This window comes from Dasypus novemcinctus, chromosome 24, assembly GCF_030445035.2.
Source record: "Dasypus novemcinctus isolate mDasNov1 chromosome 24, mDasNov1.1.hap2, whole genome shotgun sequence".
Lineage (NCBI taxonomy): Eukaryota > Metazoa > Chordata > Mammalia > Cingulata > Dasypodidae > Dasypus > Dasypus novemcinctus.
The window spans coordinates 25,986,486-26,000,814 of NC_080696.1; positions in this window are offsets into that span (position 1 = coordinate 25,986,486).

Here is a 14,329-nt window from a genome sequence, read left to right on the forward strand (position 1 = left end):
CATTAACTATTTACAATAGATAAATAATGGCCCTTGCACCAAGTGCTCCAGGTGAGAACCTCTGTGGTCCCCTAACTGAGTGACTGGTCACAGGAGCCCAGGACAACCTTTCAAAGGGCTGAGTTATAAGGGGCAGGAGGATAGGTTCAGGGGTTTAAGTGGAGTTTGGGGTGGCCAAGACTGGCTGGTGGGGAGGGAAGTGCCTGCCTGGCCTGGCCCACTGTGGTGGGGGTCAGGGAAACTACTTGGCCAGGCAGACCTGGGAAGGGGGGACCCTGAGGCTCATGGACACCAGGTGCCAGTTAGAATTTCCCCTTTCAGAACTTGGGTCCCTTCAGCTTCTTCCCCAGAAGGGCTGAGATAGCTATATTCTTGACCTTGGCATCCATGAGTGTGGTCTGTTTCATATGCATTAAGTGATAGTTGGGTGAGGGATGCATCACATAGTACACATTCATAGTATCTGGGATCTGCAGCACTGGGGAGTGGGGCAGAGGAGGGGTCAGCTGTGCTCTGAGGGATCACAGGGAACCCCACCCCTTTGTGTCCCCATGATAGCAGGCCTCTGCCAAGGACCTGAGTCTCCTAATCCTACTCCAGGACCAAATAGGAGCCTCTGAATGATACCTGCCTGCAGGAAAGACTGCAGAGACACAGCTGAAAATGAGGAACACTTGTTTTAAAAGTGACTCTGACTCATCCCTGCCCACCTCAGAATGGAGTTGATAAGAGGTCATCTATTTCCCCCCTCACGACACCCCTGATGCCTTCACTACTCAGGATCTTGGAGCTGAAATTGGATTTCTGGAACCCAGTGCATGCCCCCAAATCCATCACTACCCAGGACAATACATTGGGGCCCAGCAAAGGGCAGCCCTGGCCCAGGCCTACTGAGTAGGGTTCCTGAAGGCCTACCTTACCACACAGTACCTGACACCCAGCAATGATTTACACTGATCCTATTTTCCTCCTGTCTTCCTGGTCTAGGGTCAACGAAACATAAACACTGGGCTGAACTCCTGCGCCAGCCTCAGTGGTGTGGCTACTCATCTCCTTTCTCAACCTCTCTGGTCCTCAGTCTTCCTGTTCTGTAGGATGGGTCCTTCTGCCCTATTTCAACCTCAGAGCTCTCATTTCCCATCAAAAAGACAAGAGAAGATTTAGAGCCAACTTCTAGGAATGGTGGGAGTTGTTTCAATTTGGCTGGGCTAACGGCTGGGAGAGGTGATCAGCTCACTGACAAGAATCCAGTTAACTTTATTGTGCACAGACATACCATGTGTGCATATGTTGGTTAATTTTCTCTCCTCTTTGGGTATGAGAAGCCAGCCCAGGTGCTTGAGAATCCTATCTAAGGGTTCAGAGCCCAGGACACCTGGTTCTGTGTCTGTGCTGTTCTTCTGGATTATTTCCTTTCCCACTTTCTAAAATAATGAATCAGCTCCCTAGAGCCTCCAAAGGGGATCAAGGAGATTTGATCTAGTTGTTACGATCATAAAGATATGGCCTGTAGCCTGTTTGGTGCTTGTGTGCACCAGTCATGGTGCAGTCATGCCCTCTTGCCCAGAGGATGCCTTTCAAGTTGAGCTCCTCTGCTTGGGCATCTTTCTCATGATCCAATGCAAAAAGCCTATTCTCTGGGTACTCAATGTTGTTAGATTTGAACTTGGTTTCCCAAAACCTGGTTCATGTTCAGGGAAGGGTACACAAGGGAGAAGGAGAAGGGAGAAGAGGCTGAGGATACTGAGGCCTGCTCTGGGCAGTCCAGTTTGTGGACAGGGTGCCCACCCCACCTGCTGTCAGGTACACTGGTGCCAGATGGCCTCTAAACTTCAGGCTGGGGACCTGGTGTTCAGGTCCACCTCTTCCACCACTGCCCTCTCCAACTCACTCCCTGACTTACTTTGATCCTGTGAAATGATTTGCACCAGCTTGTAGTCCTCTGGCTTGTCTCCATCCAGGTTGTGTTATTCCATGGCCTTTTGGATCACAGCTGGAGCCATTTCCTGGTTGGTCACCTGTGGTGGATCAAGGGACAGACCCTTAGAGCATGGGTTCTGGAGCTGGTTCCCCCAGAGCACAGCTGCCAGAAACCCTATGTAACCACCTCTGGTCAGGGCTGGGTCTAAAGCTATTTCACTGTCTTCTCTTCTTCCCCTGGGGACTCCTCCATGGAATGAGATGGGTCTTTCCACACATTCCTCAGACCACCTCCTACAAGAACCTACACTTCTGTCTTCTAGTTGTTTCCCACTGTGGGTCCAAACCCCTGCCCTGTAGGCTGAAACATGTCCCCTGGGTCCTCAGCCTGCACATCTGCTATGGACTCCCAGGGCCCTGGGAACAAAGGGTGACCATGCATCAGAGAGTGGGGACTAAGGACTGAACTCTGGGCCTCACTCAGTTGCCTCCTACCTCTCAATCACAGGAGGTGGCTTTCCCTCAGGAAGTGCCCCTGCCCTGACCTACCACTCCAGGACACTTCCCATTCAGAGCACACAACATCTAGTCCAAGCCCAGATGTCAGAGAGGAGGAGGGGCTGGATGACAACCCACAGCACACCAGGACTGCCCCAGGCTACAGGATGCAGCTGTGGTCAGCAAGGTCCAGGTGCAGTTGCCTTGACCATGAGGGCCCGGCTACAGGAAGGGCTTAGGTCAAGGGTCCAACAAATGACAGCTTAGTAAAACCACACCTGCCCCTTTCTACAAGAGAAGTGCAGCCTGGGGAGGGTGTGTAACATGGCAGCTCAGCCAGCCTCTGTGCAGCGGGTGCTGGGGTGGCTCCATCTATACATCCCCTCCAGGATCTGACTCCTGTTCACACCTTTTTGGCCACCATCCTGGGAAAGACCCCATAATCCCTTCTGGGTCATGGCATCAGCCCCTCACTGGCCTGTGTCTCCATATATAGGTCCAACCTCCTTTTTGAAGCCAAACATCACCTGCTGTCCCTGTTCTGCTCTGACCCACCAGTGACTTCCATCTCCCCCTATGAGAAAAGTCAAGCTCTATCCATCAGCTCACAGGGCCTGATGTGACCCAGCTCCCAAAACCTCTCTGACTTCAACTCTTCCCCTTGACCTCTGCTCCATCACCCTGGCCTCCAGGTTATTCCTCAGGCAGGTCAAACACATGTGCCCCTTGGGGCTGGCAGGCTGTCCCCTCCATTCTCCTCTTTAGGGCTGCCTCAGAGATCCTTTCTCAGGCCTTCCTCAGCATGCCAGGCTCAGCCCCTATGTCCACCATCTGAGCCCTGACTGTCATCAAGCTCACACTCTTCCTGTCTCTTGAGGTGGCTGTCTGTCCATCCCCAACAACTTGGAAGTCTGCTCCAGGATAGCACAGAGGGAGCATGTCATTTCTTATGTGTCTACTGGCTGAACCAGTGATGGGCCCCAGGCGATGGCTTTACACCCAGCTCACCATGATGCTCTTGTACTGCTGGCCATTGTCCTCCAGGCTAACACGGACAATGCAATGGTCAATCACATGCCACTTATAGGGTGGCTATGGGTTGTGACACCTGGGGATGAACCATCTGGCCCAGGGTTTGATGGTGGAGGAGGAGGAGGACATTCCTCTAGATGTTGATGTGATAATAGAGAAGTTCTGTGTTGATGCAGAGGTTGGCTGCCCCAACTGTGGGTGACAGCAAGATCAGCAGAAGGTCTAGAGCCTTGGGGCACCCTAGGGTGGCTCTAGAATCTCTAGGAGTGTCTAGAAATTCTGTAGGAGTCAACAATTCTTGACCTCTTTGTGGACCCAGAGAAGGCCAAGCAGGCACAGGAGAGGAAGGGTGAGGGCAAGGGCTGACATAGGAAGAGATGGGCACTCACCATGATTTCATGGCCATCTTGGGGACTCTGGGACATGGTCCAGGTGGATTTTCACCTTAGAGCTTGACAAGCTGGCCTCATATGTGTCAGGTGAGTCAGCTGCGTCCGTGCTGCAGAAGTCAGGGCCACACTGGAGCTAGACACTGAAGTAAGGGGTGCTGCTACCACTGGACTCAGTGTCAGGGGCCTGGCAGCTGGATGGATAGGTTGGCTTACCTTGGGGTCCTCCCCTGGAATGAAAGAAAACTTCTCCCCTACTACCATCCTGCTAAGTGGTCATTCCATTCATAGTAGGCAGGGTCTCTGACTCCCTTAGAGATCATGCAACATCACCCCATTTCAGAGAAGAGGAAACAGGCATAGGGATGGGACAACTCACCCAACTCACAGGCTTAGTTCAGAGTGGAGCTGGGATACCTGGGCTAAATTGTCAGGCCCCCCAAGACCACACTTAGCCTAAGCTTCCATGAGCCCTGAACCAGCCCACCCTTGCCCATCCTTGATGGGGAACTCTTCATTCCAAGGCTTGATGCCTTCCAGGTGGTGTTTTTCCTTAAAGTTCTTACTGGCCAAGTGGGATGGGGGCTCCAGCTTACAAGACAGGTGGTAGCTGCAGGGCAGAATGGCAGCTCTAGAGCCTCAGGAGCCACACCTCAGGTCTCCTTCCCAGTGTCTGCACAGCAACTGACATTTGGGTACCCCAGCTGTCCTCAGGCAACAGGTCCTATGATGACCCAGGAACCTCAATGGTGATCCCACAGCTACCATGACCTGATGCTGCGTTGGCCTCACCTATCTTTCTTGCTGAGCTGCTTTATGTCTCCAAACCAGGCCCCAAATTGCTCATTGGGCATAAGAGAGTCATAGCAACAGCCTGCCTGGAGCTGCTGGAGCTCAGTGATCCTCTGGTATTCCTGGAGCCAGAGGAAAGAAATAGTCACTGCTGAGGCCTGGGTGGGCTTGCAAGGTGGAATGGGGGCAGTGGCTGTTTTGCTCCTGTGGGTCCCCAAAACCTCCACTACCTTCCAGTCTCTACCTGCCCTCAGAGCTGAGTTCATACAGCTGATCCCCCATGAAGTTGTCCTTCATCCAAGTATATCTCCTACCGTCCAGAAGAAGGCTTCAACCCTGTCTTTTCTCCTTAAAATCTCCCCATCAAACTAAGAGGAAGCTGCATGTAGCCTGTAGGTGTCCTTCCCAGGAAGGTCTCTGTTTTCCATCCCACACCACACCCCAACCTCACCTCAGCAGTGATGGCCACAGCTGCTTACCTTCCTCCTTTTGTCAAAATTGACCATCGTCCCCTGGAAGGGAGAGTTTGCATCCATCATGAAGGGACCCCCATCCATTGCCATGCCCATAGACCTTGAGCCCCTGTCACACTGCATTAATGCAGGGTTCAACATGAACAGGGCAGCCCAGACCAGGGATGGAACCAGGCAGGCAATGGGCACCAGGTGTGGAAACCAAGAATGGAGGCAGAGAGAACTTCTAGCCCCAGCCTCTGATGACAATGTAGAGATGGGCCCTTGGACAAGCCTCCTTTACTCATTTTCAAGATGTTCATGGCACTCCAGCTTCCAAGAGGCTGTGAGGTTTCAGGAGACCCTGTATGCCCACTGGTGAGAGCTCAGGGCTCAGGGAGTGGCCTCTCCTCCCAAGGCTCTGGGTCTCTTTCCCACCCTGCCCCTGCCCCCAGACTCACTTCTAGATACTCCTGCATTGCGTGGTCCACCACCAAAAATTGAGTGAGAAATGTCCTCAGGCATGGGACAATGTCCCGGATAACACCCTGTGGCACTGGGTAGGAATGAGCACAGACTCTGAGTAGGCTGGGGGGATGAGCACAGACTCTGAGGTGTGCCTCAGACCATGCCCCGAAAACTCCTCAATCTCAGACTCCTAGGATCACATAGCCTTCCCTGGTCAGTGTCAGACACTTAACTCTCACCCCCTATGTTCCCCTTCCAGACTCCAAGGACCACAAACTCCTTTGCAGTCACCTTCCAGCACTGGCTTTTCTAAAGTCACCAAGTTTAATTCCTCCCCCACCCAATCCACTCTGTGTCAGCTCTTCCAGATTCTTACCCTGACTGGCTGCAACTATTCCCCCAGGATTCCCACAGCTCATGGGCCTAAAGTCTCCAGGGACATTGAAGGGAGACTTTTCCAGGTGTAGGGGCCAAGAGGGATGGGCTAGAGGAAGGACCCATGCTGAATTTGAGACCACTCCCCCCTGACCCTCCTGGCCTTAGGCACACTCACCTTCTTCAGCTGCTGCTCCTTCTTCTGGGCTCTTGTGGGTTTCAACTCCAAGGTTACAAACTTGCAGATCTCCTCCTGCCATGGTTGAGGACTAGGTCAGTGGGGCCCTCCATCCCTCAAATATTGTCCCTGTGGTCTTAGACACTTGGATCAAGTGGGAAGGTGGAAATCTGCTGCCATCATATGCCTGATGTCCCCTGCATGATCTTGTACAAGCAGACTGGCCTCCCTGAGCCTGTTTATCTCCATTGAAAGGACAGAGACCTAAACCCCCCTGTTGGGAGTCCAGAGGCCTTAGTGTTGCATGCTAGCACCAACGATGCTCTGGCCATTATGCTTTACCCCTCAGAGTCATGAGAATGCTCAACCAAGTTCCTTTTCACCCTTGAGCCTTGCCACCTCAATGTGAGGGTGGCAACAATAGATGTTTATGCCTCTTTTCTACATAAGGACACAGAGCCCCAAGAGGATATCAACTTGGACTGATTCACTCAGGGCATCAGAGGACATCATCTGTTCCCTTCAGACAGTGGCCATATCTGAGCTGACCTCACCCCACCACAGACCACCACTAACTGGTGTCTGGTTTTCTTGGCCTCTGAGTGTGGTCTGGGGCCTTGTGTCATCCCAACCATGGAGCTTGAGGATGGGGTTTCTCTGGGTGCTCTGGTAAGCAGCTCCTGCCAGCCCCAGCCAAGAGGAGTGAAGACCCCAAATTCTGCCTGAAGCCATACCAAAGGCATCCCCTCTCCAGAGGTCCACTTAGAATATTCTGTGTGCAGACAAGTCCCAACATGCACTCAGGAATGTGTCTCCATGGTGCCAGGTCTGATTACCCAGGTAAGGTGGAGGCCGCCAGGAGCACTGGGCATTGAAATTTTGCTTCCTCTTTAATGTGGAAGCTTCTAGTTATGGTCAGGAAGGACAACCATGGTTTCCTGTCTTCCATATATTTCTCATAGCTCTCTGGCACACATGTCATTAGTAACAAGGCAGTTATGAGACCCTGCCATTCTGATGGAGACTTCTCATCCTGCCAGTTCATTGTCTCCTCCTGGAACATCCCAGCCATCTCCACCAAACCCAAGAACTACAAGCCTACTGCCCTACATGACCCTTCACCTGCCCATGAACTAAGCATATCCCTCTACATCTTCAACCTGAAAGGCCAGACTGGATGTTTTCAAAGAAACTTTCAGTGAAAAACTAACCACCTGAGCCCTGACCCTCCAGTCTCCTCTTTACCTTGATGATCAACTCACAACTCTGTGAGAAAATGGCAGACAACATCTGAAAGAGGTGACAACTGAGAGTTCAGGGCTAACACTGGTACACATGGGTGCCACCCCAAGATGAGAGGTTGATGGGACATGGAGCTTCCCAAGCAAAAGCAGAGTAAGTGGCATGTGCTGAATTAGCTGTCCCTGAGTCACCCTACATTACCTTTGGGTACCTCCTGGATGATAGCCAAGGGATTTGTGACTGAGACCTGAGCCAATGTCAAAAACAATGGAAAAGGGACTCATTCCTGGTTTGGTTGAGGCTGCAGTCTCGTGAACTGGGAATACAGCAGGAGAACATGATTCCTTCTTGGGTGTCTCCTGCCAAGAGAGCTGGGTAGGGGCTGCCTTTTGAATCTGGGTGCCTGGTTACCATAGTTCCAAGTTCTGTTGGGGCCTCTCACCAAGGAAGTGAGGTCACCTTCTTTGGTCCCTTTACCTGGGTCGCTCAAGTATAAGAACGCCACAAAAGTCCCTCTGCATGTCTGTCTGTGTATCCTCCTCACCTAGATCACCTTGTTAACTGGACACAGTTCTGGCAACATGTCCCTCCCCACAGCTACCTGGGAAGTCCTGTGTGCAGCTCAGTCCCCAGCTATGAGGAGACCCAGCCTGGTTCAGACCCAGCTACTCCTTCTTTTCAGTTTTGTGACCCCAGACTAGTCACCAAGTCCTCCCCAGGCTCCTCACTGACACAGTTGGAATCATTCTAGCATCTGGCTCCCAGTGGCAAAATCAAGCCTACGTTGGGAGAACACTGCAAACCCCACAGTCTTATTTCCCATGCATGTAGATAATACAGACAGACATGGAATAAATAGATGGATGTAGCATCCAATAAAATTTACAACAGGGTTGGGGAGGGCTGTGTGAGTTTAGGAAACTCATTTTCACTCCTGGATTGCTGTCTCAGTCTATACCATGATGAGGTTAAAATGAGATGAAATCCATCCATTTTTTGTGTGTGTGCCAGAATCCTTCCAGAGCCTTCCAATTGTATTTAGAGTCAGATACAAGTGCCTCCTCTCAACCCCTGTGGTGGGCTGCCTGTGCCCTGAGTCGCTGCCATCTCTGCTTCCAGGTACAAGCAGCCTCAGATAATACCCCTTGGACTGAGTCCTGGCCTAGTGAGTTGCTGCTAAACAAAATAAAATGGCTAAATATCAGGTCACCCCTACTAAGACTTACACTAAATGCTTTTCTGTGTTCACTATTCTCCCCTGTGAGTGAACTCTCCCTCTGTTGGTCTATCTCCCATTTAATATGAATCCTGCAGATCAACACAATAGGACTGGGAGGCAGTTCCTCCCTCAGTTAATCCTCAATTGAGGCTCTGCCCCCAGCAGCTGCATTCCTAGTCTCTTCTCTGGCCAAACTCCATCGCCTCCCACTCTTCCCCTACCGAGCTTCTCCCAGGCTCCATCTTCCCACACTGTGGCAAGGGTTGTCTCCCTCTTGTCATTCTGGTCACAATGTGTCACATCTATGTGTAATTCCAGACTCCTCTACCTGGTGGTCTCATAGCCCTCTTTGCAGCACCTGGCTTAGCTTTCTCTGTAGCTTTCTTGGGATATTGGGGCAATGTGAATTTGCTTTGCTTTTGGGAACATGTCATTCTGGAAACCAGAGGCAGACAGTTGGGATTGAATCATGTCTCACATGAAGACACATTCAAGTCTTCATCTGTTTTCCTGGAGTAGTGAACCCATTTGGAAATAGGGCTTTTGAAGGTATTGTCCCTATTTAAGGTGTGAACTCATTTATGAATAGGATCTTTGAAGATTACATTTAGAATATGCAAATTAGTCATGGTGAGATTTAATCCATATTGCTGGATCCTTAAAAGAAGAAAAAAGCCAGTCAAAGTCAATAGAAGACAGAATTCAGTGGAAAGTTAAAGAGCATACACAGGGAGGGAGATGTAACTATGTGATAGCAGAGATACAAGCCAAGGTTTGTAGCTATTCAAACCTTAAACTCTATAGATAACAGAGAGAAAACATGGCCATTAAAGACCTTGATTTTGGTTTTCTAACTTCCAAAAGTTGAGGTGATAAATTCTGGTTGTAAGACAGCAGGTGGAGTTTGTCATAACAGCCCTGGAAAATGGGGATGTTTATCATTTAAAGCAATTTGGGTACTTAAAATTAAAAATGAAATCTAAATAAATGGTAATCCAAGCCAGTGATGGAATAAAACTAATATTGTAATTCTTGAAAAGTGAGAAAAATAAATAAACACTTCACAAAAAATAGGAACTAAGGAAAAAATTGTGAAGATCTTCTTACTTGTACAGTGAAAGAATTTTCTATTCATTAAGATCAATCCTCTCATAACTCTGTTGACTGAGTGTCATTATTTTTAAAACTACAGGTTGAATGATCCACTTTCAGAAATTGAAGTCTTGCTGCTAGGTACAGCTATTTCATTATTTCCTTCTTACATATGTTATTTCTCAAACATTTTTAAGAAATTAATGTCATATGTATGACATTATGAAAATCTGGTCCTTCAATTATTGGCCTAAATATCAATCCATGCCAATATTTAATTTTATTTTAATTTATGTTACACCTGTATGTGTAACCTAAAGCCTTGTGTAAATATTTCCTTGCATTGGATTGTAGAGTTTGCTCACCCTAAAATTTTGTTTTTCACCTTGAATACATTTTTACCTAATTAATTCATGACAACTTTGATAGAGATATATACTCATGATCCAGTTAAATATGAAATTTTCATATCACAAATTAAATGAGAAAGAAACCAACTTATATAAAGTAATAAGTGCATAAGAAATGCTAGTTTAAAGAAAGAAATTTTGTCACTCAATGCAATAAATATCTAAAAATGAGGAAAATCACAAAATTTATTATTTAGGAATAATTAAAGATAGCTTCAATAAAGGAAAAATAAATAAATGTATTTTGAGACTTCTCAGGCAAGGAAACTCTTTCCAGTGGAGAAATTTACTGAGTGATGGCTAACGTGAGAAAATTTCTGTGATAATTGAGTCAAGAAACTGAGTTATACATGGAGTTCATTCTTATTAACCAGCTTCCTTGATAAAATGTATTGATTCCAGAGGTTCATTCACAGTGGGTTAAAACAAATCCTATTGTTTTCATTCAGCAAAGGAGCCTTCAGTTAGGTCTTTTAATGGCTTTGGATCCTGGGATCACACAAATTGCATAATTCTGTTTCCTTCTGTTGGTTAGAAATTTTGATGAAAAGTGATGGTCAGATTTTATATCTTTTAGGAAAGTGTTTAAATGTATGGATTTCTTTTCTTTATAACTTTCTCTTGATTTTCCCTTAAGAGGATTTGACAGGATGACCTCACAGTGGAAACGTAAATTTTAGATATTCAGGTGTACACTACCATCTTGGTTTCAAGTGGCATTTTCAAGGGATTCCATTATGCTTTTTTCAAGACCTTTCAGTCTGCTTCTGACACATGAACTGCCATGCCAGTGATCGTGCAGAAGCTTTCAAGGCTCTATGAGCAGTAAATCTGACAACAGCAATGATTACAACCAAGCAACATAACTCATGGTTGTGGGCGATCCCTTGCCCCATCAAGCTCAAATTATTTGGAAGATTCTTTTTTTTTTAAGATTTATTTTTTATTTAGTCCTCTCCCCTTCCCCCCCCCACCCCAAGTTGTCTGCTCTCTGTGTCTATTTGCTGTGTGTTCTTCTGTGACCACTTCTATCCTTATCAGTGGCACTGGAAATCTGCATTTCTTTTTGTTGCGTCATTTTGTTGTGTCAGCTCTCCGTGTGTGCAGCACCATTCCTGGACAGGCTACACTTTCTTTCATGCTGGGTGGCTTTCCTTATGGGGTGCACTCCTTGCATGTGGGGGTCTGCAACACGGGGGACACCCCTGCATGCCACGGCACTCCTTGCATGCATCAGTGCTGCACATGGGCCAGTTCCACACTGGTCAAGGAGGCCCAGGGTTTGAACTGCAGACCTCCCATGTGGTAGGCAGATGCCCTATCCATTGGGCCAAGTCCGCTTCCCTATTTGGAAGATTCTATGTGCTATTTTCACAAAATGGGCAAAAAATTAGCATTCTCTTTAGACAATTATATAGGGAACATAACTAAAAAGAGATGTTACCTAGCATTCTTGCTATGCCTCATTTTGTTCATAAATGAATTAAATTATATGTACAGAAGATGTTCAAAGTAGAGACTTGTTTTTGATTGGGTAATATTGACAGCATAATTTGCTAATATTGGAGGACAAAGGAGTCAAATATCTTGAGATCAGCGCTTAAAATTCATACTCAAAGAATGGAAAGTCTTAATAAGCAAACACTTTGCTTCATAAAAATGTCTGTTTGCTCAGATGAACCTAATGTATGTACAGATATACTGAGTCAAGAGAATTTCCTGAAGGAAACAATGAAGTTATTTACTTGTTTGCAGTCTTAACTTCCTGACTAAGATTTGCAGGAGCACATAGTTCCGTTTATGCAGAAGACTCAGTTTTCAGTGTAGCCAGACTGAACTGAAATATAGATATTCTAAGCCAATATAGAAGAAACCAAAGAAATTCTGCAGTGATGTAAATAAATTTTCCCTCTAAAATTGCACATGTCACACCATCAGAGACCAAGTTATAGCTGGAGTTTTGATATTTCAAACCAGGACCATCTAATTTCATGTACTTATCGATGGAGAGTTTATGGTGTTAGTGGCATTATCTAGAACACCTGTCAAATTCTAAACTAAAATATGTAGGACTTTTCCCACTTATCATGACTTTTGTAATGTTTGAACTGAAGGTGATTTAAGATAAAAAAGTTCAAAGAGGGAAGTGGACTTGGCCCGGTGGATAGGGCATCCATCTACCACATGGGAAGTCTGTGGTTCAAACCCTGGGCCTCCTTGACCCGTGTGGAGCTGGCCCACACACAGTGCTAATGCACACAAGGAGTGCCGTGCCATGCAGGGGTGTCCCCGCATAGGGAAGCCCCATGCACAAGGAGTGCACCCCATAAGGAGAGCTGCCCAGTGTGAAAGAAAGTTCAGCCTGCCCAGGAATGGTGCCACACATACAGAGAGCTGACACACAAGATGATGCAACAAGAACAAAAAAGAAAACACAGATTCCTGTGCCACTGACAACAATAGAAGTGGACAAAGAAGAACATGCAGCAAATGGACACAGAGACCAGACCACGGTGGGCGGGAGGGGAGGGGTTGGGGAGGAAAGGGAAGAGAAATAAATTTTAAAAATAAAAAAAAAATTAAATAAAAAAAAAGTTCCAAGATTTTTTTGGCTAAACTATTGATCAGTAAATTGACACTCAGTTTTTCTCCTTCTTGAATAATATATCTAAAAATTTCTTTTGCTGATTGGGCAATGGATGATCCACATAGAGCTTGGATTTTCTCAGGGATAATATGCAACCAGGCATCAATTTACTAAGAAACAAATTCAGAAGTCCTGTTTGTAAATAATGGCATATAGGCTTTTTATGCAGTACTCTGCCCATTGGGGGAAGCCTAGTATGTTTATAGACAAAATACCTGTGATGGTTAGGCTACTATGTCAACTTGGCCAGGTAATGGTGCCCACTTGTTTAGTCAAGCAAGCACTGGTCTAATTGAAATACAAGAACATTATGGACTTTAATCACCAGTGACTTTACTGCATAGACAGCTGATTATATTTACATCAATCTGGGAGATTGCCATCAGCAATGAGTGATGCTTAATCCAATCAGTTGAATGCATTAAAAGGGAAGTGATTCCAGGATTCAGGGAGCATTTTCCATCTCATCTTTGGACAGCCAACATCTCCCAGAAACTCATCAAGGACCTTCACTGGACATCCACTGGATCTCCTGGTTGCAACTTGCCCATGGAACCTAGACGTGTGTATCTCCATGGTCACATGAGAAACTATGATAAAAGTTCTTACTGTTGACAGATATCTCATGTTGATTCTGTTTCCCTAGAAAATCCTGACTAATACACGGAGATATGAAGCTTGACTTCACAAACATTATTACAACTCATAAACACTCAAAAATTAAAGCCCATCTCCCTGCCCCTTTAGTTATCTTCACTGAGCATGATCCAGAGACTCCTTCCTAAAAAAGAACTATTTTTATTCTAAACCTTATAAAGAAATATGCATTGACTTTTTCTATTATGCTTGGTAATCTCTTTCTGGAGGACACTGGGATACTTATACCTCTCACAATTCTCAGCAGATCCAGGAATGGCAGACTCTAAAGAAGCTGAAGATCCTTCAATGCCTTGTTTTCCAAAGATATTTTAAATAATCTCTTATGATTAATTAGATTAACATCATTTTGCTTTGACACATAACACAGACTAGGGGTTTTGTAAATTTTGAGAAAGCACAAACTCACAAAAATTGGTTTTAGCATTAGTGTTTGCTCAATGGTGTGTTAGAGTCCTTGTACAATGATAATAGGAGCAATAACCTTTAGAGAACAAGATAAAGTGTCATTGAGATACATAAATTATGAAATGAAATTAATATATCTATAATGTATGTACAACTGTGAAATTAAACAGAAACAATATTCTCATCTCACATGAATTGAAATAAAATGTCTGATAGCCACAAAACCATCCAAGTTAATGGCAGAGGTTATGCAATATAATTGAAAAGTGACAACATGGAATATAAAGCAAAAAGAATGCACTGGCATAGTGTGAGCTCTGAATCTAAAGCTTAAGGTAATTGTTGATGCTTTGTTTCCTCTGACAGAGTACTGAGGAATGAAGATAAATTTCTTTAAAAAATCCTGAGACCATCTTGAAAATAGTCACCAAGAAATGATTGAAAGACTTGCGGATAATTGCAGGAGAAAAATACACAAAATCCTACATCCCAGGGTTAATATTTCAAAGGCAGATGAGCACAATGAGACAAGGAGGCATGAAAAGGCAAA